Here is a 27,016-nt window from a genome sequence, read left to right on the forward strand (position 1 = left end):
GAAAAAAATTTATTATCCAACCTCAATAATTCATTCCAAGAAATCTTCCCTTAAAAAACAAAACAAAACAAAACAAAAAAAAAAAAACCTCCAAGTTAGCTACACGAGAGATCTTGGTTTTTAAAAACTGCTTTCCAGTAAGAGCTAATTCCTTTATTTGTGCCTCTCAGACCCACTCCTATTTCCCCACAGTTTCATCAAGGACCTGGATGAACAGAATACCATATTTCCCCATGATTATCTACCATTATTATTGGCATCCTGAAGGAAAGTTCATCTGGATACATTTAGTGAAACTTTATTGAAATCTTTAACCTCAAAGTTTATTCAGTTTATCCTCAGCTGCAACTGGGATAATGGAAAGATGGGTACAGTAATATTTCTTAAGGAGACTAAGCTCTAAATTCTAAATTCTGGCTGTCATTAAGGGCCCAAACTTTCCTTTGACTCTTTCCCCTCAGAGTGTTATTTTATGAGTTCAGTTCAAATCTATATGAATGACTTACTTGTGCAAATAACTATGGGGAACTCAAAAAAGGTGAAGACTGGGACTAGTCCTGGAGAAAAAGAAAGCTGAGAAACCAGGGAATTGATCTCACATTAAAAGTAATAACACTAGGGCCTCCCCGGTTGCGCAGCTGTTGAGCGCTGAGTTGCGAAGCTGCTCGCAGCCTCTGCAGCGCCGGTTCGATCCCTGGCTGCTCTCCAGGCACCGAAGGCGGGTCCCACATGGTGCGCAGACCTCTCTCCTGCCTCCCGCTGCTCCCTTCAGCAGTGTGTACTTCGGTCCTTCTGCCTGCTCTGCTCCCCGCTCTGGCTCTGGTGAATTCTCTCACCCTCCCATGCTTCTGACTGTACCCAGTGCTTGTATAAATAAATAAACAAATCTTTTTTAAAAAAAGTAATAACACTAATTATAATAAAGTAAAAATCAAAATCAACAAGCAACTATAAACCAGAGACACACTACGGTGGAGGAGGAGGGAGTAGGATCAAAACAAGGGGGAGTGGGAATTGTATGGGGACTATAACTAAGATGAAAATGCATACATTGTGCAAAAATGAAAAATGATGTAAAAATATATAAAATTAAAAAATAATAATAAATAAAATAAAACATTTGCATTAAAAATAAAGTTACTATGCTCCAATTAAAAAAAAAGTAGTAAGTGATTGTCAGAGTCTGGTTGGGGTATTGAGTGGCACCAAAATATCTCTCCCGCACTGGCTAAAACTTGATGGCAATCATTCCACCAGTTTCATTTGTAAACTCATACTTTCACTTCCCCTTGCACCTATACCCTACACCTCAGAAAAAAATAAATAAACACACATCAAATGACTACTTCTCAGGCTCACCTTTGAAATAACTTTCTCTAGGCCAGTGGTTCTCCAACAGCATCAGCATCACAGGGGACATGCTAAAAATGAAAATTGTCAGACTTAGCCCCAGATCTATTGAAACAGAAAGTCTGGGGATACAAACCGACAATTTGTTCCATCAACTCTTTCCAGTGATTACAATTAACACTACAATTTAAGAATCACTGCTCAAGTTTACTTTAATCCACCACTCCAAATTGGGTTAAAGGCCTCTGGAGGACAAAAAGTCTTTTTGCCTAAATATGTGCACTTTGGAGAAAAGAGGATTCAAATATTTCATGTCCAATAAAGGGAAGGTTACAGGGTTTAAATTAACATCCTTCAGAGAGAAGGCACGAAATTGATGGAGAAAAGATCATCCAACTCTCAAAGAGGAGTCAAGGGAGTGCTGACATTAAAAAATAATGTGGAACCTATAACAAAAGTGATCAAATAACTCATTACAACCTGAAAGTATTATAGCACAAAGAATTTACCTGGAAATATGCTTCAAGTTGGTGATGCTAAGTTCTCATCTCAATAATTTGGGGTTAGGAGTGGGAGAATGGTGGCATAAGACTATTCCTTTCATATAATAATACACTTTACAGAAATGCTCCAAAACATTGTGTGAGAGAATTAATGTCATTAACAACACTTAAATATTACTGGGGATTATAAACTTCCTAATATTTACAAATTAAAAGATGGTGGAAATGACATTATATTGTTATTTAACTTCATGTCTTTCATTACTACTGAAGTTGGGAGTTAAAAATATTCACTAGCCATTTGTTTTACATTGAGAATTGTCTATTTGTGTCCTTTGCTTATTTTTCTAATGAGGCATGAAGATTTTTAATTGATTATGTTACAAGTATATTGTAAAATCTTTTCCTCCAATTGTCAATTGCCTTTTACTCTCCTTTATGATACCTTTATGATACTCTCCTTCATGATACATATATAACACTTCCATGATATATGCAATACTATATCTCTATTACAAATCACATAACATAGATTTCATATATATATATATTTTTAAGATTTATTTATGTATTTATTTATTTATACAAGCACTGGGTATAGTCAGAAGCGCGGGAGGGTGAGAGAATTCACCAGAGCCAGAGAGCGGGGAGCAGAACAGGCAGACTGATGAAGTACACTGCTGAGGGGAGCAGCTGGCAGCAGGAGAGGTCTGCGCTCCATGTGGGACCCTCACCTGGCAGCCGGGGATCGAACCAGTGCTGCAGAGGCTGCGGGCAGCTTAGCAGCCCAGCACTCAACCGCTGCGCCACTGGGGAGGCCCAGATTTCATATATATTTTATATAGATAATTTTATATCGTCAGTTCTTTTTCCCTCTGTAGTTTCTTGCAATGCTTTTTTTGCTTTTGTTCAATTTTTTTGTTTGTTTTTGCTTAAATATTTTTTTGTTTTTGCTTAAATATTTGCCTAACCATTAGGGTATGTTTATTTATATTTACTTTTCTGTATTTTAGCCTTAAAATATTCTGGAATAGTTTCAGACTATTTTAACATCTATCTTTTTGGTGCATTATAGTTTATTTCAGTGCATTGTATTGGTAAAACTGCAACTATATTTTGTTTCTAAAGGGAATGGATGATTTTTGCAATATAATTTTGGTAAGTCAGCTCATCCCTTACAAGAGGACTTGTGAAGCTTTATTATGAACTGTTAAATGTGTCCATTTCAAGACTATTGCACCCTTGATTTATCAAGACTATTGTACCCTTGATTTATTTATGGAAAGCTGTCTGAAGGTTCCTCAGACTGGCACCTGCTAGTGTCTGACTTTTTACTTAATAACTTTAATTTAATAACTAAAAGCACATATAAAAGTCCACAACTGTGCCTCCCTTTCTTTTCTAGTCCCAAATTGTTTTCTTTTTTTCCAGATCATCTTTAGAACTATTTTGTCAAAATACAAAGGAAACACTTTGGGCATTTCAATTAGATATTTTATACTCCTATATTAATTTGAAAGACTAATCTTTCTAGACCATTTAGTTGGTAAATTTAGAAATTTGTAAAAATATAAAAATAACATCACTGGAGTTTTTAGGTTGGTGAACATGTGAAAAATTGGGAGGAATGGTACATCTGGAGAGGGCCTGGAAGCTCCATGTCTAGCTTTTTAGGCTAAAGTAGGAATAATGACATCAAATTAACTATATGTGGGGAGAGAAAAAAGTGGCAGGTGGACAGGCTACTTGAGTCATCACTTTCAGGGACAATAAGTATAGGTTTCTGGAAGGAGAGACATATCTGGAATGGAGCTGGGAATGTGAGGACCAGTTTCTCAGTGAGAAGAGACAGAAACCATCTGAAAAGATAAGAAAGACTGAGAAACAGTAAATAAAGATTGGCCTCAGTCCACTAGGAGTGACACCTGCCTATCCCCCACTGAGTACCATCTGGGCACTCCCAGAGCCTGTGCCCAAGAAGGACAGTGCATATAATTCTCAGTTAAAGCATAGCCTATTCAACTACTCAGTGAGGGACACATGGGTGACCAGTGACTGGGTCTGTCCCCGATAAAACATTTGTGCTCCCAGAATTGTTTGTGCCCACAATGGGAAACCAGGGATTGCACTCCCCTTCCATGTGACCCTTATACCCCACATGCAGAGGAAGAAACTTTAAGCAACCACAGTGAGCTCAATCTGCCCAGGAACTTTGTTTGATTGTGTTACCACCTTGGAGAGTCAGCAGAGGTGGGGGTTTGGAACTGGAGTTATTTCTAGTGCTAGCTCCCCTACACAACCTCTTTTCTGCATCCAGCAGGCTTAGAAAGAAGTTGCAAGTAATGGCATTAAATTCAATCTGCCCAGGAATTTTCTTTTTGGTACCTATCTCAGAGAGTCAACAGAAATACGGGCCTGGAACTGGTGTCACTTCTGATGCTAGCTCCCCTACTTTATTTCCATCCTCAGCCCAGCCAGTAGAGAACAAAACTGAAAGTCGCCATAGCGAGTTTAATCTTCCCAGTGGATTTTCCTTGGATCCAACTTGGAAATCAATCAGATGTCTGGGCTCATAATTGGCAATTTATAGTACTTTCTCCTTTCTCCCCTGTGAACAGTAATTATGATGGCGTTCTGAGCTTAGCACTCCTAGTCCTGTTGGTAAGAGTCTCCCAGACTTCCAAGGACCTTACTTTCCACATACCACTTCCTTCTACATGACCTCCACCCCACACACAGAATGTATATAAATTGTGAGTAGCCACTGTGAACAAAGACTGGCACCTGCTATGGGAGTCAGTGGAAAAGCAGTCATGGAATTGGTATGATTCCTGGTGCTTGTTTGTAGACAAACTGAGAAAATACACACTTCTCCCCTACATAAATGCATGTATCCTGCCTGTGTAGGCTATGAGTAACTGTAGTGGACACAATCTGCAAACAAAAGGCATCCTGGTTGCTGGTGGCCAGCTGGGGAATCAGGAGTGGTACTCACCTCCCCTCCCTGACCCAGTCCTTTCTTTTCCTGGAAGCACTCAATTTCCTTATGCCAGGGAGTAACAAAACTCCTACATTGCTGGTGGGAGTTCAAACTGGTCCAACCACTATGGAAAAGCTGTCTGAAGGTTCCTCAGTCTACTAAAAATGGAGCTACCATATGACCCAGAAATTCTACTCCTAGGGATCTACCCAAAGGATACAAATACATTGATTCAAAAGAACAGCTGTACCCCTATGTTTACTGCAGCACTATTTATAATAGGTAAAACCTGGAAACAACCCAAATGCCCCAAAATAGATGACTGGATCAAGATGTTGTGGTACATATACACAATGTAATATTACTTAGCAATCCAAAAAGATGAACGCATGCCATTCACAGCAAAGTGGATGGAGATAGAAGGAATTATGCTCAGTGAAATAAGTCAGAAGGAAAAAGAAAACTATTGGATGGTTTCACTTATAGGAGGAATATAGGGAAACCAAATAAGACATCAGTGTAAAAAAACCAAACAACAATATAAAACACAACAAAACAAAAACAGACAATTAGAAATCAGAGACATTCTGCAGGGGAGGAGGATGGAGAGGGTGGGGGAGGGAGGAGCACAGGGGACTGTGGTGATGGTGCATATGGGTGCAACTGGTGAAGGAAATTCCATGAGGACTACACCTGAGGGGCAGGGGGAAGCAAATATTGTTTAAAAATTAACAATGATGTTAAAAAAAAAAAAACTCCTGCAGAGAAGATCTAAAACAGCAAAACTGACAGACCAATGACATGAACTGAAAAACCAAACAAGTACATTAGTGGTGTCATAAAAACCAGTGAGAGTCTAGAAGTGATAAACAGCACCAAAAGGGCCATAAAAGGGTACAGTTGCATATAGGTGATAAAGTACACTAAAATATTGATATGTGATATCTTCAGTAATTTTTTTGCAGTTTTTTATTCTCCAAATATTTCCCAATAGGCATATATTACTTCCACGATTAACTTCTAAAAACTGTGTATGGAGGGTGAAAAGCAAGATTATATAATTTATGAGACAGGTGCTGATGATCTATGGGAAATGAGCAAGAAAATGGAGACACCATTCTAAAAGCAATGCTTACACAATAGACAAAGGGCAGTCCAATTTTCTACAAAAATAAGGAACAAGACAAAATATCTTTGACACGACTTCAGGCCATTAAATCTACTCTGTTTTTAGGTCTGAGTCACAATTGTTATTCTTCACTGTTTGATAGGCCTAATGGTGGAAACCCGCCCGGTTCTAGCACTAGTTTGGCTACTATTCTTTTCCATTGGTGATATGCACTTGTCTGAGTCTTCATGTGTGTTTCAGTGGGAGGCTGGGTGGTGCTCTGTCAAGGATTAGCCAAATATCTCTTACTCCAGAAAGGCATTAATATTTTCAAGTTTGCTCAAACGTCAAAATAATCAAAATTAAATGTTTCTCCTCAGAAATTGACATCCTCGATGTCTACTTTTAGTGTTCTTAGTCATTCACTCTGTCTTATTAACAGCTTTGTATGTTATTTTTTTTAAATTTCAAAGTAAAGTAAATTTCCAAATAGCACATAATACAAAAAAGATAACACATTGTTATAAAGGGATTATTACTAATTCCAGAATATTTTCATACTCTTAGACCCTGTACTATTAGGTCATTTATGTGCTTTTGACCCAAAATAGATGGTGTGGTGAGTGGGGAATTTCAGGGAAATATTTTAAACTAAGTTTCTCTGAGCATTTTACCCTCATTTTTCTGTTGAAATCTTTATTGGTATCATAAATCTTCCTTCTCAGAACAAGATGTGGGAATTAGATCCTGTGATTGCTAAAATACCCCATGGAACTCAGCTGTGTGGGCGCAGAGGCGGTAACTCTGCATGGGGTGAGAGGCAGGGTGTGTGTTTGGAATACTGATGGTGGTGAGTTGAAGGTTTTAGAGCCAAGGGCAGTTGTGGAAGCCAAATTCAAAGTTTTACATTAGGAGAAAAGGGGAGGGGGAGTTATTTCTCTTGTTATGCAAATAATAGTTAATTTAATATGGATTTTGATTATGCCACTCTTCATGAAATAGTCTCATTGGTAAATTTCATTAGTAACCTTTTTCATTATGAATTTCTTACATAATAAATCTGATAAATTTATTCTTTGTATTTATACATGAATGTAAATTCTTTTTTTAATTTATTTTTATTTATTTATTTGTTTGTTCATTTTTTGTTTTGTTTATTTATGTATACAAGCACTGGGTACAGTCAGAAGCGCGGGAGGGTGAGAGAATTCACCAGAGCCAGAGCGGGGAGCAGAGCAGGCAGAAGAACCGAAGCACACTGCTGAGGGAGCAGCGGGTGGCAGGAGAGGTCTGCGCGTCATGAGGGACCCTCCTCCGGTGGCCTGGGAGCAGCCGGGAATTGAACTGGCGCTGCAGAGGCTGCGGGCAGCTTTGCAACCCAGCGCTCAACCGCTGTGCCACCGGGGAGGCCCTGAATGTAAATTCTTAAAAGTATAACAGTTATTTTAATATTAGTTTCTATATATTTCTATTAAAAACAAATATAAAATAGATGAAAAGTACTATATGAGCAGTGGGTCAAATTTGAAAAACTATGACCTTTGACTGATGCTAATGGGTCTATCCACAAATCAAGTTGGTGGAAATTATTTGCAGTTAAGTATTTCTTTTTCGAAAGAAATATCTGTGACTTGCAATAGATGGACAGAAATTTAGAGGTGAAATTTACAGTTATTGTGGATGAAAAGCTCAGGATATACTTAGATGCAGATTTTTAGGATCTCATGAAGAAGGTCTGAAAGAACAGCTTGGTCAGTAACTGACTAGACACTGATTACAGTTGTTTTGGAAGATGATGAGCTAAGAACAGGGAGTTTTCCTTAAGAATCCCAAATTTCATTGCCTGAAACTCCTGGCAGGCAAGCAAGTTTAAATTGATGTCTTTAAGAAAATCAGTAAGTCTTATTTATCATTTGTACAATGAAAATAATAGCTACATTATAGAGGGTGGAGTATAAATAAAAATATATACATGACCACACAAATTCTGAATACAGTACAAGTTTAAAACAACATAGTTTAAATCCGGTTTCTGAAAGATGGCAAATGGGTGAAAGCTAACTCATTTTTTTTTATGAAAGCTAAACCTTCAGAACTGGAAGACAGCCCCAACTTTGAGGACAACATGGGAACCCCACGCATCTGAGTCTTTCCTCTATTCTCCAGGGTCAAAACTGGGATTCTGTTGTGACTGAAGGACTTTGACTCCAGGCCTGCAATTCTGGGTGTTTAGGGACATCTGTATGGAAAATTTTTTTTCCAGCACTGGTGGACTGAAACAGAGTGTAATTATCTCTCCATTTTTTATAGTAAGAATAGAGGACTGATATCAAGCCTTTTTGCCTTGGTGAAGGGAAGTGACCTTCATCTGAGGATGAGTCTACATAGTTATGGAAGACCTTACCAGTTTTGGAAGAGGATAACTGCAGACCCTTTGTGGCTGGTTAGGGGCCCAGGATTGGCTCAACTTAAGCAATCCATGAGTCTGGCAGTTGAGGAAGATCACAGACAGGGAGATCTGATGGTGAACTGCTGAAGGGGAGGATCAAGTCAGCTTCTTCGAGACTTGTTACAGTCCGCTAAAGTATTTGTGACTTTTTTTGGCTAATATTGATATAGGGGAAACTTTAGTTCATTGGCCTTATAAATAACTTCTTTGGAAAGCTTTTGTTCATGGAAATTGGCAACATTTCCAAACACTTTAATTATGTTTATTATTTTAATAGCACCTGTCCTTCACCCTATCTGTCATACTCCAAAAAATGTTAAGTAGAAGTGAGAATGATTCATCTTACATCCTGATGTTTTCTCATGACCATAGTTGTAGCCACCTCAGTGTCCAAAGTATTTCTCTGGCGAGTGATTTAGGGAGGAGTAGAAAGTGGAAGGGAAGAGGTCTCTGGAAAGTCTTTAACACTGGGGCGTATTCTCTCACTGTCTGATTCCAAGGAATTCTCACTCATGGAATCTGGCCTATCATAAAGAACTTTTCTGTACTTGATTCAACTAAATATTTCATGTCAACCAACTATGGTGAATGATGACGGTACTTGACACTACAGAACAACAGCCTTCTTAAATGAAGCTTTGGAAGGACAGGAATCTATCAGTTCCAGTTCCCTCCTGCTGGACACTGTCCTCCATCTCAGCTGGATGGATCTGCTTCCTGGTAACTCACCCCCTACAATAAGTTCTTTTCTTATTCCAACCCTTATGACACTCTGATATACTTTCTTCCATCTGTTTTTGTTTACCTTAATTCTGAAATAACATTTCTTTAAGATGCAGAAAGATAACATTTGTTATCAAAAACACAATTCTCAATTAGGATAATTTATCTTTTAAAAAAATTATGCTTAGGGCCTCCCCTGGTGGCGCAGCAGTTGAGCGCTGGGTTGTAAGGCTGCCCGCAGCCTCCGCAGCTCTGGTTCAATCCCCAGCCACCAGCGAGGATCCCACAAAAAAAAAAAAAAAAAAAAAAGCCTAAATCAGCTATACCCAGAAAAGACAGAAACTTCTCTATCTAAAACCTAAAGATAGACTTTAAAAATTAATTTATCCTACCAGATTAATGGTATATATAAGTGTAGGAGAAAAACAACCAGCAACAGTTTGTGTGCTGTTTCCCCACCAAAATATCACAAACTGTCAATTTTTTGGTGCACCAATATTTCACATATCTGAATCTTTCTTAAATAATTATATTTCTTCCAAAGGTCACAACTCACTTCTTCTAAATCAAATCTCTTCTGCAGTCTGTCTCCGCACAAAGTTTCTATTCCCAAATTTCTTCTTATAAAGTGTAGTGCTTATTTTTCTTACTGCTAAGTATACTCAATCATCTCCAACCTTGTTCTCGTAACAACTTAATCATGGTCCTTATAGTTTTGCTCCAGTTCTTACCTACTATTTTATTTCCTTCCCATTGCTACCCTTATTGTTCAAACTTGCAAGCAGTTCCTGCTTTGCATGGTAGTGAGAGATCATAAAAATAATTGAGCAAACAGAACTCATGTGCAACAATCTTATTAATTGAGGGGAAATAGCAATTATTCCGGAATTTCTAAAAATCTTTTGTTAACACTAAAATTTCTTCTATTCTATGTTATAAACCTATAGGGAAAGTTAAAAATAGCAAAACTAGCAATCATTTAGTATAGTAAAATTTAAAACAATAAAAACACAGAGAAGTAAACTGTTCATTTTTTCTTGTTCGAAACTTATCAGAAGCAGTGTCAGGAGTGCTCACCCTCTTCCTCTAATTACTCCATAATTATTATTATGGTTTGAGTATCTTTATTATGCCATAGCAAACTGTCATACTCTTTTCTAAATTTGGATCAACTTCCAACTATTTATCCATTTGTGTTTTCAATATAATTATATACCTCTGAGAGTTTAATTTAAGTCTCTGTCTGTTTTTCTCTCTCTTTCTGTGTATGTGGTTTTTTGGTGGTGGTTGTTTCTTTTTTCCAGTGTGCTTTCCTCTGGGACATCTTTATTCTTTTTATCACAACTGTTTTCCTCATTTGTGTCACTAACTCTACCTTCATTGAGGTCCTCTCTGCACATCTAAGTTTCTCAGTAACAGAGTGAACAGCCCCACAGACAGCTATTTTTTTTCATAATTCCATTTACTTTCCATTTGAATTTCATTTGCATATCAATTTGGAAGATTTTGTCACACTTCTATCTCTGTTCATCTCTTAGCCAATTTCCTTTTATTGATTATACCGTTTTTCAAATGTTACATATTTTTCACTGGAAGACAAGGGGGCAATACATGTTTTGCTCTCTCTGTGTAAACTGAACCAAACAGATTAATGGAAAATTATCAGTAGCCTTTGAAAGAAGTAATATGACTGGTTATTGATCGATATTTGCATTTGCATTATGCTGTGATTTGTGAATTGAAAATATAAGTGAAAACTCCACTTTATGAAATTATTCTAAACAAATATATTACGTTAACTGACATCTGAATAGTGTTATTGGAGGACTGGTGTCGTTTAACTATATTGTGATAACTGAAAGTTGCTCATTAATTGGAACCATGCAAAGCAAGGACAGCCTGATTGTTACTCAGATAATTTTCTATGTTCTCTTTTTATCTTTAATATCTCTCTAATCCGGGGAGATAATTTTTGCTCACAACTGATAAGGGACTGACCATAAAGATCTACAAAGAGCTCATACAACTAAATAAAAAAGTAAACAATCCAGTCAAAAACTGGGCACAAGAGCTAAAAAGAAACTTCTCCAAAGAGGAAATGCAAATGGCTAACAGGCATATGAAAAAATGTTCAACATCACTTGTAATCAGAGAAATGCAAATCAAAACTGCAATGAGATACCATCTTACACCAGTGAGAATGGCACATATTAAAAAAAAAAAAAAAACTAGCAACAACAAATGTTGGTGAGGATGTGGAGAAAAAGGAACTCTCCTGCACTGCTGGTGGGAATGCAAACTGGTCCAACCACTATGGAAAGCTGTCTGGAGATTCCTCAACCTGCTAAAGATAGAGCTTTCATATGATCTAGCAATTCCACTCCTAGGTATTTACCCAAAGGACATAGAAACATTGATTCCAAAGGGCACCTGCAATCCTATGCTTATAGCAGCACTATTTACAATAGCTAAGCTATGGAAACAACCCAAATGCCCAAAAACAGATGACTGGATCAAAAAGATGTGGTACATATACACAATAGAATATTACTCAGCAATCAAAAAAGATAAACTCATGCAATTTGCAGCAACGTGGATGGAACTGGAAGGGACCATGCTCAGCAAAATAAGCCAGAAAGAAAAAGAAAAATACCGGGTGGTCTCACTAATAGCAGGAATCTAGAAATCCTAAATAAGGGACCAGGAAAAAACCTAATTATAATAAAGTAAAAATCAAAATCAACAAGCAACTATAAACCAGAGACATACCATGGTGGGGAGAGGGGGGTGGTAGTAGAGGGAGTAGGATCAAAACAAAGGGGGTGGGGAATTGTATGGGGACTATAATCAAGATGAAAATGCATACATTATGCAAAAATGAAAAATGATGTAAAAATATATAAAATTTTAAAAAATGAAAATAAACCTACTAAGTGTGAAAAAGTATTTTCATGTCATACATCTTAAGGTACTGGTATCCAAGATCAATAAAGACCTCATACTCAAGAAAAAAACAAATAAACCAATCAACATATGGTCAGAATCAACATATGGTAAATACTTCTCCATCAAAAGCATATAAGATGGCCAACAGGAACATGAAAAATATTCTTTATCACTTGTCAGGGAAATGCAAATCAAACCCACAATGGGATAACAACTCACACCTGTGAAAATGGTCCATATAAAGAAGATCAGAAACAACCAGTGCTGGTGAAGATGTTTGTTGAGAAAAAGCAACACTGGCACACTATTGTTGGGAATGTAGACTGGTCCAGCAACTATGGACAGCAGAATGGAGGTTTCTCAAAATAATAACCCAGAAATTTGCTCATGGGTAATATATACAAGGAATGAGAAAACACTAATCCAAAGGGCTATATGCACTCCTCTGTTCATTGTAGCACTGTTTACAATAGCCAAGTTACAAAAACAACCCAAGTGCCTATGGAAAGATTTAGGGTCTTACATACATAAGTCAAATGACCACCCTGATGGTTGTGGCCCTCAGAAAATATGAATCAGTCTGAATAACAAGTAAGGATCAATTTGGCCAGCATTTCACTAAACAAAAGTCAGAACGTTAGCATCAAGGTATAAGCCAATTGCTGACATAACTGCATGTGTCAGGAACTGCTTGTATCAAATAATTGATTTCAATACATCATTGCAACTAGATAATTCTAAGTAATTCATTTATCCTTAGCAAGTGAGTGAAACTTAATCTTTTCTTATTGGGATGGAGGGACAGAGGAAGAGTTTACTATCTCCAGAATGGATTAAGCTGGTTAGGAATGGTCCACCTGGCATCTGCAGAAAGCAAATTCTGTAGGCAGATCTCTCAATCATTACCACTTTAAGAATGTGGTAATTCTTAGAAAAGAGAAATAAGTAAAGCTTCATCTGTGGAATAGAGATCAAATGGTTTATTCACATATTCTTACAATCTTAAAGGAGATAGTCTGTAAATATTAAAAAAATTCTATTTTGGCCATTTTGGCATAGAATAGTTGGAGATTTAAGGGAGAAATTATAAGGCCTTTGGAGGGACAAAAATGAAAATAACCAAAATTACATCTTTGTTGCAGGGTGGCCAAAAACAGAAAGCTTCTTACAAGGTTTTTGTTTTGGCAGTATTACCCTTACACCATCAAATGTCATTGCAATCATATGGTATCAATAACAAATGAATTATGGCCAGAACGACTAAGATCTATTCTTACAGACTTTAGATCTGAATTTTCCTTGTCACAAATATCAAAGGCATGTTCATTCTGAATTCGGGCCAGGTTGTCGACCTTTCTGCTGACCAACTTCCCTCAGAGTTATCAAAATATTTTCTTAATGACTGTGAAACAATTTCCAGGTCTCTTTGCTTTCTTTTGCAGAGCTTTCTAGACTATTGAGTTCTATGGTATATCCCAGTATAATCATGTCCAATTTATGTCTCATGACTTGGGCTTGACTCTTTCAACATGTCCTAAACACTATGCCAATTGATAGCATTTTGGTCTCAGATGCCAGACATAGGATCCCATGTCTATTATCTATACCATTTTTATTGGTTTCTGTGTTAAGCATGGTCAACATATAAAAGTTTTTACTAAGGTGGTCTGACGTAGAAAAGAAAATAGTGAGAGAACTTGATGACATTCTGAATGTGGGTTGCAGGGGAAAATAAACAAAGTTGACTAAATCTTCTGGGTAACTGGGCTAATAATAACATGTGTGAGGTAATGCAGATGATGTAGTTTTGGATGGCCTCATGCTAAAGCAAATAATAATGTATTGCTAACATGCTTCATCCAGGTTTCTTATATTTATTTTAAAAACATCCTTCACATAGTGAAAATGTTGTCAAACAATGTTGTAATTTAGATATTCCCTCCAAAACAGAAATGTTAAATTGTACACTGGGTATACATTCCATTATTATTATTATATATTTTTTTTAAGATTTATTTATTTATTTATACAAGCACTGGGTACAGTCAGAAGTGCGGGAGGGTGAGAGAATTCACCAGAGCCAGAGCGGGGAACAGAACAGGCAGACTGATGAAACACACTGCTGCGGGGAGCAGCGGGCGCAACAGGAGAGGTCTGAGTGCCATGTGGGACCCTTGCCAGTCTCCAGGGATCAAACCGTCGCTGCAGAGGCTGAGGGCAGCTTCACAGCCCAGCGCTCAACCTCTGAGCCACCAGGGGAGGCCCATTATTATTATTATTATTACTACTACTACTACATATCTCAAAAATAAGGCCTCCTGAAATTAGGTCACTCACCAACCATTCTAAAACTGAGTCAATAAAGTGTCCTTAACTCAAGGTGTCCTAAGGGTCCCTTATCTTACTTAGTAACCTCAAGAGTAAGACATTCTCTTGCACTATTAAAGACAAATCTCTTTTACTTATATAAAATAACAATATATTCAGGAGAGACAGGTATACTGTGTAATTTCAGGTGTTATAAGAAATTAGTCTCGGGCCTCCCCGGTGGCGCAGCGGTTGAGCGCTGGGTTGCGAAGCTGCCCGCGGCCTCTGCGGTGCCGGTTCGATCCCCGGCTGCTCCCTGGCCACCGGAGGAGGGTCCCACATGGCGCGCAGACCTCTCCTGCCGCCCGCTGCTCCCCTCAGCAGTGTACTTTGGTCCTTCTGCCTGCTCTGCTCCCTGCTCTGGCTCTGGTGAATTCTCTCACCCTCCTGCGCTTCTGACTGTACCCAGTGCATGTACAAACAAATAAATAAATAAAATGCCTCTATTAAAAAAAAAAAAAGAAATTAGTCTCTAATTTTTTCAGTTTCCTGATAGTTACTGCTTAAGTATGATTAACTATGATTAATCATAGTAAGAATCACAAGAATCAGCTCGCCTAGAACACTTGTTATCAACATGCTGGGACCAACACCAAACACTAAGGTAGGTATAACACTTGATTACAACTGGGCTCAGTCTCCTGACTTATTGCTCTGTGTGGGCCTTACAGTATGGCAGCATGTGCTTATAGGTTGCAAGACAAGATAAGGAAAATAGAAGTCAGAGGTATGTGTCCTGTCTTTTAGTGAGGAATCTGCCATGAAACACTTCTACATTCTATCATCCAGAACTTATTTACATGGCTACATTTAGATGCAAAGGAAATTGGAAAATATAATCTTCATTCTGGGTAACCATGTACCAGCCTAAAAATGTGGGAAAACAGTTACAATATCACAGAAGAAAGAGAGACATGATTTCAGGGAACAATAAGCAGTCTCTGCCACATGACTAAATAACCAACAATAGGCAAAGATGGCACTGAGTACATATAATTGAATACCATGCAGTTTCAGCAAAATAAGGCTACTCTACATGGATTGTCATGGGAAATTATTACAGAAAAAGATGTTTATCTAGCTGTTTCAAAAAGGCATAGGTGAGAAATGCCCACATAAATTCACCAAAAGACATATAAAAATGTTCATTTCTACATTATTTAAGATAACCCAAAACTGAAAATCCCATAAACATCCACTGACAGTATTGCTGCCAAGGGCAACACTTTGGATGATTCTTAAACAAAACGTTGAACAATAGATGTTGGACATATAACACATAAGCATTTTACATACATTTAAAAACAGATGAAGGGCCTCCCCTGGTGGCGCAGCGGTTGAGCACTGGCCTGGGAAGCTGCCTGCAGGCTCTGCAGCGCTGGTTTGATCCGTGGCCACGGTCGAGGGTCCCACATGGCACAGCAGACCTCTCCTGTCCACCCGCTGCTCCTCTCAGCAGTGTGCTTCGTCAGTCTACCTGTTCTGTTCCCCGCTCTGGCTCTGATGAATTCTCTCACCTTCCCGTGCTTCTGACTGTACCCAGTGCTTGTATAAATAAATAAGTCTTTAAAAAAAATAAAAAATAAAAACAGATGAAATAAACCAGTAGAGTTAGAAAGCAGGATAAAATTAGCGTTAAGGGGTGGTAGTGACGGACATGGATCATGAGGGAAACATGTCAGGTATTCTATTTCTTGATGTTCTATTTTTCCATTTCTTGAGCTGGGTGCCTGTTCCTTACCATCTCCATTTCCTTATCTCCAGTTTTTTTAAAGGCTGTTTTTCATCATATACAACATTTCCCTGTTGAAGTTAGGATTGTTTGCAGGATATACATTTTTTTAAAAGATTTATTTATTTATTTATATAAGCACTGGGCACAGTCAGAAGCGCAGGAGGGTGAGAGAATTCACCAGAGCCAGAGTGGGCAGCAAAACAGGCAGAATGACTGACACTACTGAGGTGAGCAGCGGGCGTGGCAGGAGAGGTCTGAGAGCCATGTGGGACCCTCACCTGGCGGCCGGGGATCGAACCGGTGCTGCAGAGGCTACGGGCAGCTTCGCAGGCCAGCGCTCCACTGCTGCGCCACCAGGGAGGTCCACAATATACATTTTTCCATATTTTTATATTTTAAACGATTTAATTATTTATTTATACAAGCACTGGGTACAGTCAGAAGCGCAGGAGGGTGAGAGAATTCACCAGAGCCAGAGCGGAGAACAGAACCGGCAGAGTGACGAAATACACTGCTGAGGGGAGCAGCCGGTGGCAGGAGAGGTCTGCTGGCCATGTGGGACCCTCGCCCGGTGGCCGGTGATTGAACCGGTGCTGCAGAGGCTGCAGGCAGATTCGCAACCCAGCACTCAACCGCTGCACCACAGGGGAGGTCACATATTTTTATATTTTAAACTTGTATGTGTAATTATATTTGAAGTGAGTTTCTTGTAAACAGCATATTGTTGTAAAATATATTTTATCCATTTTAACAATGTGTTTTTTAGACCATTTACATTAAAATAACAATGGTGTTTTTGGATCTTGACCTGCCATTTTATTATTTTTCTGTTTGTTACCTCTTTTTAAAAAATTACTGTTTCCTCCCTCTTTTCTAATTTCTTTTGGGATCTGTGAATTTTTTTGGAATTCAGCTTTACCTATTTTGTTTTCTATATTTCCCTGTATAAATGATTTAGTGGCCACCATAAATTTTCAGTCTACTTAAAAGCAATATTTTTATCCCATCAAGTAGAAAGTGGAAAAAAACAGAAAATAGAAACAATCTATAGATGATATCGATTCTACCCTCCTTGCCATATTGTAGATGTCTTATGTATTAAATCTATGCTCATGGAAAACTCCATCAGAAAATAATATTTTTGCTCTCAACCATCGATAATATTTTAATGAACTCAAGAGGGATAAAAATTAACACACTAGGATTTATCCAGGTATTTACAATTTCTGTTTCTCTTCCTTCATTACCAAAGTTCTAAGTTTTGGTTTAGTATCATTTTATTTCTATCTAAAGAATTTTCTTTAGCAATGTTTCTAGTTCAGGTCTGCCACAAAGGAGTTCTCTTTGTTTTCTTTCAACAGAGAATGGCTTACTTCATTTCCATTCTTAAGAGGCATTCTCACTGCAAATAAAATTCAGGATTGACAGTTCCTTTCTTTTGGCACTTGAACATGTCAGTACTTGAAAAAGTACTGAAAAAAAAACAGTTAAAATAATGCCACTTTCTTTTGAGGCATTCCCATGGTTTTTGATAATAAATCCAGTTATTCAAATAAATGTTTCTCAGTATATGATGACTTTATCTCTGGTCTCTTTTTTTTTTTTTACAAATTTATTTATTTATGCATACAAGAGCTGGGGTACAGGCCAGAAATGCAGGGGGTGAGAGGATTCACCAGACACAGAGTGGGGAACAGAACAGGCAGATTGACCAGAGTACACTGCTGAGGGGAGCAGCGGGTGAGTCAGGAGAGGTCTGCTGTGCCATGTGGGTAGCTCCCTGGCTGGGGATCAAACTCATGTTACAGAGGCTGTGGATTGCTTCATAATGCAGTGCTTAACCCCTTGCACCACTAGGGAGGCCCATCTTTGACCTCTTTTAACATAATTTATTAACCATTAATTGATAAAAATTTGACTCAGTTTTGCCTGGATGTGGATTTGGAACTTATTCACTTAGTTTCTGGAATATGTATACTGCTGTCTTTCAACAAATGTGGAGATTTTCCTTCAGATACCTTTTTTTTTTTTTTTTTGACTGCCTCTAACTCCTCTCTTTCTGGTTCCTCGGTGAAATAATTATCAGACCTTTTGTTATTATCACTGAGATCCAAGGCTCCAAAGTTGTGCTTATTTTTTCAATTTTTTCTCTTTGCTGTTCAACCTGGATAATCCAGTGTTTTCTTTGCAAGTTCAATCTCTTTCCTCTGTCATCTCCACATGACTATTGAGTTCATCCAGTGAGTTTTTAAAATGTGAGTTATTATAATTTTAGTTCCACACTTTCCATTTTGTTTTCCTTCGTAACGTCCACTTATTTTCTAAGATTTTCTGCCTTCTCATTCACTCTAACAGTGTTCTTACCTTTGGAGCATTTTTGCAACATGAGTATTAAAGTCTTTGTCAGATAGTTCCAACATTTGGGTCATCTCAGCACTGGCATCTGTTGATTGTCTTCTAGTGTGTGTGAAGATTTTCCTGTTTCTTCAAATGCTGAATAATTTTGGATTGACACATGCTGAATATTTCAAAAATTATACACATCTTTCTCAACTTACAATGGGGTTATATATCAATAAATCCATTTAAGTGGAAAATATCATAAATTAAGCCATTGTAAGTTATGCACCATCTGTATACAAAAAATATGCTGACAACATAGTATACTGCAGAATATCAGTTGTTTACCTTCATGACCATCAGACTGACTAAGAGTTGGGGCTTATTACCACTGCCTGACATCATAAGAAAACATCAAAATGCATATCACTAGCCTGAGAAAAGGTCAAAATTTGAGATTCAAAATACAGCTTCTACCAAATGCATATTACTTTCATACTTCATTGTAACTTGGAGATTTTTTTTCATAAAATGTTGAGCCTTGTTTAAGTTCTATGGGAATGTTAATATTAATATTAATATAATTAATGTTAATGTTTTATTGGGCAATCAATCCAGTTGGTTTCATGTTGCAAGGTCCAGTCAATCGGTGGGTAGTGGTTTTAATGTCACTTCCATTTTTACAGCCTTTACAAAGCTATGCAAATCTATCTTGAATGTGTGCCACCCAGTGGCTAGTCTGGGACCAGGGCTCTATATTAGCTCTTTTTTTTCCTCCTGTTCTTAACCTTATTGGTGTGCTACATAGTCAGATCTATGTATATTCCACTTGGGATTGTGCCCAGGAGTTCATGAGCAATTTATCAGGGGTCACTTACCCAAACTCCTCCCTCTCAATGACCTACCTATTACTTTTTGTTTGTTTGTGATGCTTTTTTTCAGATAGAAAGTTGGGACTTTATCTGATTAGCTATTTGTATACGTCAGAGAGTTACATCCATATTTTGGCTAAAAGGTAGGGTTACAGAGAATAAAAAAGCAATGGAGTCATTTTACTCTCTTAAAACCACAGTCCTCTGATTGGAGAGAAATATACATTTTCCTTAGAATTTAAGATGTCTGATTATTCTTTTGATTTCTGCTGTGTCCGTTGTGATTTCTCCTCTTTCATTTATGATCCTGTGTATTTGTGCTTTCTCCCTTTTTTCCTTTGTGAGCCTGGCTAGGGGTTTGTCTATTTTATTTATTTTTCAAAGAACCAGCTCTTGGTTTCATTGATCTTTTGGATTGTTTTTTTAGTTTCAATTTCATTTATTTCTGCTTTGGTTTTTATTATTTCTTTTCTTCTACTGGTTTTGGGGTTTTTTTGTTGTTCTTTTTCTAGATCTTTGAGCTTTGAGATTAGGTTGTTTCTTTGAGTTCTTTCTTGTTTTTTGATGTGAGCTTCTATTGCTATATATTTTCCTCTTATTACTGCTTTTGCTGCATCCCATACATTTAGGATATTGGTGTCCTCCTTGTCATTCAATTCAAAGAATTTTTTAATTTCTTCTTTGATCTCCTCGTTAGTCCAGTGGTCTTCCAGTAGTGTGGCTTTTAATCTCCATGAGGTAGGATAGTTCCTTGCCTTCTTTTTATGATTTATTTCTAGTTTGATGCCTTCATGGTCAGAAAAGATGGTTGGTATGATTTCAATCTTGGTGTATCTGTTGATGTTTGTCTTGTGCCCCAGTATGTGATCGATCCTGGAGAATGATCCGTGTGCGCTTGAGAAAAATGTGTACTCCGTTTTTTTTTGGGTTTAGTGTTCTATAGATGTCTGTTAAGCCCAAATGCTCTAGGTCCTTATTTAGAGCTTTAGTTTCTTTACTTATTTTTTGTCTTGTTGATCTATCCATTGTTGATAGTGGTGTGTTGAAGTCTCCCACTACGTATGTGTTTTCTCTGATGTCTGTTTTCAGAGAGGACAACAGTTGTCTGATATATTTTGGTGCTCTTTCGTTTGGTGAGTATATGTTAATGAGTGTTATTTCTTCTTGAAGTATTGTCCCCTTGATCATAATGTAGTGACCATTGGGGTCTCTTTTTATTTTTTTGAGTTTGAAGTCTGTTTTATCTGATATAAGTATAGCTGTTCCTGCTTTCTTTTTTGGCCCATTTGCTTGTAGGATTGTTTTCCATCCTTTGACTTTGAGCCTATTTTTATCTTTTGTAGCTAAATGTGTTTCCTGGAGACAGCAAAAGGTTGGGTTTTGTTTCTTAATCCAGGCTGCACTCTGTGTCTTTTTATTGAAGAGTTTAGTCCATTTACATTTAGAGTTAATATTGATATGTTAGCATCTGTATTTGCCATTATGTTTGTCTTTCCTTTGATTTTATTTATTCTTTTAATAACTTTTTTTTTTTTTGGTCTTCTTTCGTTGTTATTCGTCCCTCTGAGGTTCTGGCTTTAGGATTCCTTGTAGTATTTTTTGGAGTGGGGGTTTTAAAGACATCCCCTGCTCATGGATTGGAAGAATAAACATTATTAAAATGGCCATCCTACCAAAAGCAATATACAGATTCAATGCTATTCCAATCAAAATCTCAATGGCATTCTTCAAAGAAATAGAACAATTATTGATGAAATTCATATGGAATCACCAAAAACCCCGAATAGCCAAAGCTCTACTGAAAAAAAAGAAGGAAATGGAGGCATCACACTCCCAGACTTCAAACTATACTACAAAGCCATAATCATCAAAACTGCATGGTATTGGAACAAGAACAGACATACAGACCAATGGAATCGAATAGAAAATCCAGAAATAAACCCACAGATTTATGGTCAACTAATCTGTGACAAAGGAGCAAAGACTATGCATTGGAGCAAAGAAAGTTTGTTCAATAAATGGTGCTGGGAAAACTGGGTCGCTACATGCAAAAGAATGAAGCTTGACCACTACCTCACACCATACACAAAAATCAACTCAAAATGGATTAAAGAACTAGACATAAGACCTGAAACCATAAAATACATAGAAGGAAATATAGGCGAAACACTACGGGATTTGCACATCAAAGACATCTTTACAGACACATCACCCAAAGCAGTGATAGTGAAGGCAAAGATAAACAGCTGGGACTACATCAAATTAAAGCGCTTCTGCACAGCAAAAGAGACAATAACAAAACAAAGAGAAACCCACCAACTGGGAGAACATTTTTGCACCCAACACTAATGATAAAGGACTGATCACAAAAATCTGCAAAGAGCTGATGAGACTCAGCAACAACAAAGAAAATAATCCAGTCAAAAAATGGGCAGAAGAGCTAAAAAGAAACTTCTCTGAAGAGGAAATGCAAATGGCCAACAGGCATATGAAAAAATGTTCAACATCACTTGTAATCAGGGAAATGCAAATCAAAACTACCATGAGATACCATCTCACACCAGTGAGAATGGCACATATTAAAAAAACTAGCAACAACAAATGTTGGCGAGGGTGTGGAGAAAAAGGAACTCTTCTGCACTGTTGGTGGGAGTGCAAACTGGTCCAACCACTATGGAGAGCTGTGTGGAGATTTCTGGACCTACTAAACATAGAGCTTCCATATGATCCAGCAATTCCACTCCTAGGTATTTACCCAAAGGACACAGAAACATCAATTCCAAAGAGCACCTGCACCCCTATGTTTATAGCAGCACTGTTTACAATAGCTAAGCTTTGGAAACAACCCAAATGCCCAAAAATAGATGACTGGATCAAGAAGATGTGGTACATATATACCATGGAATATTACTCAGCATTCAAAAAAGATAAACACATGCAATTTGCAGCAACATGGATGGCACTGGAAGGGATCATGCTCAGCGAAATAAGCCAAAAAGAAAAAGAAAAATACCGGATGGTCTCACTCATAGCAGGAATCTAGAAAACTTAAATAAGGGACCAGGAAAATGAATATAAGAAAGTGAAAATCAAAATCAACAAAAAACTATGAACCAGAGACACTTTTTGGGGGGTGGGGGGCGGGAGGGGAAGGATTGGGGTCAGAATGGGGCGTTTGCAATTGTACGGGGGAATATAAAAATAAAATTTAATATTAAAAAAAAAAAAAGAAATTGGCAAATGCTGAAAAAAAAAAAAGAATTTAAGATGTCTGTAGATCTCTGCTGCTACTATTCCTACTTCCATCATCAAGGGTCTTGGATACACAAAACCAAAAATAAGACAAAAAGAAAAGTAAGGGATATTCTCCACTCTCTCTAAACATTCAGAGGAGATCCCTTCCTCACATCTTAAGCCAGAACTAGAGAATTTCTCATGTGACCAGCTCTTTCTGTATCAATACAGAAAGGGTTTTCCTCTGAGTTTCAAGCTGTGTTGAGTACAGACTAGGAAAGACTGGAAGGCAAAAAAACATTAAATCCATTACTGGTAGTCTCATCTTCTCTAATATGCCTCCTATTTTTCACTTACAGGATCTTCAAACATCTATAGATTTTGTAGGTGCTTTCAGTTGGAAAAATAGAATGTGTTTAAATTGTCTTAGTTCAGGATTTAAAAAAAAACTTACAAGATGCAGAATAAAAGCAAGAATAAAGTGAACAAGGTTGCATGTCAAATTTAGTTACAAAGAAAAGATTGGCATCTCAGTTTTAGGTGATAAAACTGTTCCAATGATTTGCAATATATATGTTAAGGGGTGATAAGATTCAGATCTGAATTCCTTAATTCTAAAGAGCAATATACACACAATAAAAACCAGCATTCACTTCTCAAGGACTATCTTACTGCTTTTCAAAAAGTTTAGTTTTGTTTTGGATTTGCTTTTTCCTAGGCATATTCATGTACCAGAAGACACTTCATCTCAAGATGTAATGGTTGAAAACATTCTTAATATGGGGAAAGAAACAGAAAAAAAAAAAAGGAGTCCCTGGCACTTCCAGATAAGATGATCTAAAGACACTCACCCTGAGATACATAACTAAATTAAACTGTCAAAAGTTAAAAACAAGGAATCTTTAAAGCAGCATAAGACAATTTGTTATATACAAGGCAATTTTTATGAGGCTATCAGCAGATTTATTAGCAGAAATTTTGCAAGTTGGAAATTTCCCAGGTGTAGCTATAAATTCAGTGCATCTATGGGAGGTGCTTTATGATATAGTCAAGGTGAAGAAAGAAAATAACTTTCCAATTAAAATTACTCTGAATGGCAGAGTTGTCCTTCAGAATTGAAAGACAGGAGAGTTTTCCAGACAAGAAAAGCTAATGGAGGTCATAGCCATTAGATAGACCTTTTAAGAAATGATGAAGAAAAAAATTTAAAGATGAAATAAAATGAATCAGTACAGGAAAACATATGAAAACATAAGCCTGTCTGGAAATGTCAAGCATAGTAAAACTGAGAATAGTGTTGTAAAGGTGGTGAATTAATAATTTATACACTTAGGGATTAGGTTTTTAAAGTAATAAAATAACTATAACTACAGTAAATTGTTAATGGGTACACAAAATGATTATATCAAAAAATGTTGTGGGTGATAAAAATGTAGATCTTTAGAATGTATTCAAATTTAAGTTGTTATCAACTTAAAATATCAATTAAACTAAGAGCTGGTTTTGCCAAAAGTTAAAATAAGTAAATCTTTAACTGGACTTACCAAGAAAAAAGGAATGATCAAACAAATAAAATGAGAATGAAAGAGATTAAACTTATACACAAACACAAAAGATAATAAAATACTACTATGTCCATTATATGCTAACAAATTATATAATCTAGAAGAAATGGATACATTTCTAGATACAACCTATCAAGATTGAGTCATGATGAAATAAAAAAAGAAATCTCAATACACCAATTACTATAAAGGATATTGAATCAGTCATCAAAAACTGCCCAACAGAAAAAGCCAAGGATAAGACAGCTAAACTGGTCAATTATACCAAACATTGAAAGATTTAATGCCAAAGATTCTCAAACTATTCCGACAATTAGAAGAAGAGGGAAGAACACTTCAAAATTCATTTTACAAAATGAAATTAGAGGCTAATATCTCTAATGAACTGAAATGTAAAACTTCTCAACAAAAGAAAGGATAAAAATTAAGTAATAAAAATAAAGGATAAATCATATGATCATCTCAATAGATATAGAAAATCATCTAACAAAATTCAACATCCATTCACAACAATTATTCTTTACAAATGTTGTATAGCAGGAACACACCTCAACATAATAAAGGTCACATATAGGGCAAGTCCACAGCTAACACTACACTCACATACTTAAGTTTCTGATGGATGGCTATGATTTTCCCCATCTTAGTCACCAAAGTTGATAATCACGATCTGGGGATATATATTGTGATGTTTTTTGGACTGCAGAGCAGTAAAAATTACACTGTTGCTAAGCAGTCAAGGAAACACCAGATAACCAAGAAGCGTATGCTTTCTAAGGTTCAAAACTCTGGAGCATTCATCTACCTAAACAGTGATGATCATTCTAAATACCCTATTATATGGAAACCTCTGCCAAAAGTGGTTAAAGGCATCTAGTTTGCTTATATTGATAGAGTCCTTGAAACCTAAAGTTATAATAATCTTATTAAATTAATTCCAATGTTAAAATCTTTCCTGTAATATCACTTATCTGCAGTACCATTACTGTATTTTCCATTCATTTCTTTCTCAAAATTTTATTATATCATTTTTTATTGAGATAATATGGGTTGATAATACCATATGATTCAGAAGTATAAGTTCATATATCTCAGTATAATTCATGTATCATGTATATTTCCACACCACACTGACCACCACGGCAGCTACATCCTCCACCATAATCCATTGGTTTTGCTCCTCTCTTTACCCCACACCTTCTACCTCTAGTAGCCTCAACTCTGCACTTAGATTTAAAGGGTTTGTTTAGGACCTTCCTGGTGGCTCAGCGGTTGAGCGCTGGGTTGCGAAGCTGCCCGCAGCCTCTGCAGTGCTGGTTCGATCCCCGGCTGCTCCTGGCCACGGGAGGAGGGTCCCACGTGGCGCGCAGACCTCCTGCCGCCCGCTGCTCCCCTCAGCAGTGTACTTCAGTTCTTCTGCCTGCTCTACTCCCCGCTCTGGCTCTGGTGAATTCTCTCACCCTCCCGCAATTCTGACTGTACCCAGTGCTTGTATAAATAAATAAATAAATCTTTTTTAAAATAAATAAATAAATAAATAAAATAATAAAGGGTTTGTTTGGTTTAGATTTGTCTATCCCTTTGCTTTGTTTCTCTATATTTCACCTATGAGTGAAATCATCTGGTATTTGTCTTTCTCCTTCTAACTTATTTTGCTTGGCACTATCCCCTCCAGTTCCATCCATGTTGTCTCAAATAAGACTGCATCTTATTTATAGCTGAGTACTATTCCACGGTGTAGTTTATACCACATGTTAATACACTCATCTCTCATTGGATACTTAGGGTATTTCCACAGTTTGACTATTATAAATAATGAAAAGAGTAGTGAATATAATCCTTCAAATTATAGTGTTTTTGAATTTTTCAGGTGGTTACCTAAGAGTTGGATTGCTGAATCATAAGGTAGACACATTTTTAATATTTTGAGAAATCTCCATGTTGTTTATATAGGCTAGATCAGTCTACATTCTCACCAACAGTTTTATAAGGTTTCCTTTTTCTCCCCATAAACTAAACACTTACTGTTTCTGATATATTTTTTTAAAGATTTATTTATTTATGCATACAAGAGCTGGAGTACAGGCCAGAGGTGCAGGGGGTGTGTGTGTGAGAGGATTCACCAGAGACAGAGTGGGGAACAGTACAGGCAGACTGACTGAAATACACTGCTGAAAGGAGCAGCTGGAACAACAGGAGAGGTCTACTGCACCATGTGGGCTGCTCCCTGGCCAGCTGGGGATCAAACTTGTGCTGCAGAGGCTGCAGATTGCTTCACTGTGCTGTGCTTAATGTCATGCGCCACCAGGGAGGCCCTGCTTCTGATCTTTTTAATAGTTGTCATTCTCACAGGTGTGAGGTGGTATCTCATTATGGTTTTGACTGATAAGTTAAGTGATAATGAGCATTGTTTTCATATGTTTATTGATCATCTGTATATCTTCCTTGGAAAAGCTCTTCAGCTCTTTTGCCTTTTCTTTTTTTGGATTGGGCTATTTGTTTTTTTGTTGTTGTTGAGTTACAGGTCTTAGATATTAGCTTCTTGTTGGATGTATGATGTGCAAATATTTTCTCTCATTCAGTAGGATGTATTTTCATTTTAATAATAGCTTCTTTTGCTGTTCAGAAGCTTTCTCATTTGATGTAGTCCCATTGAATGCCTTTGCTTTTGTTTCCTTGCCAATGGATTCAAGTCCCTGAAGTCAAAGTTGCTAAACGTTTTGCCTATATTTTCTTCTATATATATTTCATCGTTTCAGATTTTACATCCATGCCTTTAATCCATTTTGAATTAATTTTTAGGTGTGGCATAAGATATTCATCTAATTTCATGATTTTGCTTAT

The 27,016-nt window shown here is 37.2% G+C and overlaps 1 long non-coding RNA gene across 1 annotated transcript in view; it reads right to left on the minus strand.

Annotated features, from left to right (window-relative positions):
- Nucleotides 1-1,362: 1,362 nt before the first annotated feature.
- The window catches only part of LOC129145333 (uncharacterized), a 97,099-nt gene continuing 71,445 nt past the window's right edge, over nucleotides 1,363-27,016 (minus strand). The window contains exon 3 of the long non-coding RNA XR_008550797.1: nucleotides 1,363-1,421. This is a non-coding gene — a long non-coding RNA (uncharacterized LOC129145333). The remainder of the gene's footprint in view (nucleotides 1,422-27,016) is intronic.

This window comes from Talpa occidentalis, unplaced genomic scaffold, assembly GCF_014898055.3.
Source record: "Talpa occidentalis isolate TD23 unplaced genomic scaffold, MPIMG_talOcc4v2.1, whole genome shotgun sequence".
NCBI classification, from domain to species: domain Eukaryota; kingdom Metazoa; phylum Chordata; class Mammalia; order Eulipotyphla; family Talpidae; genus Talpa; species Talpa occidentalis.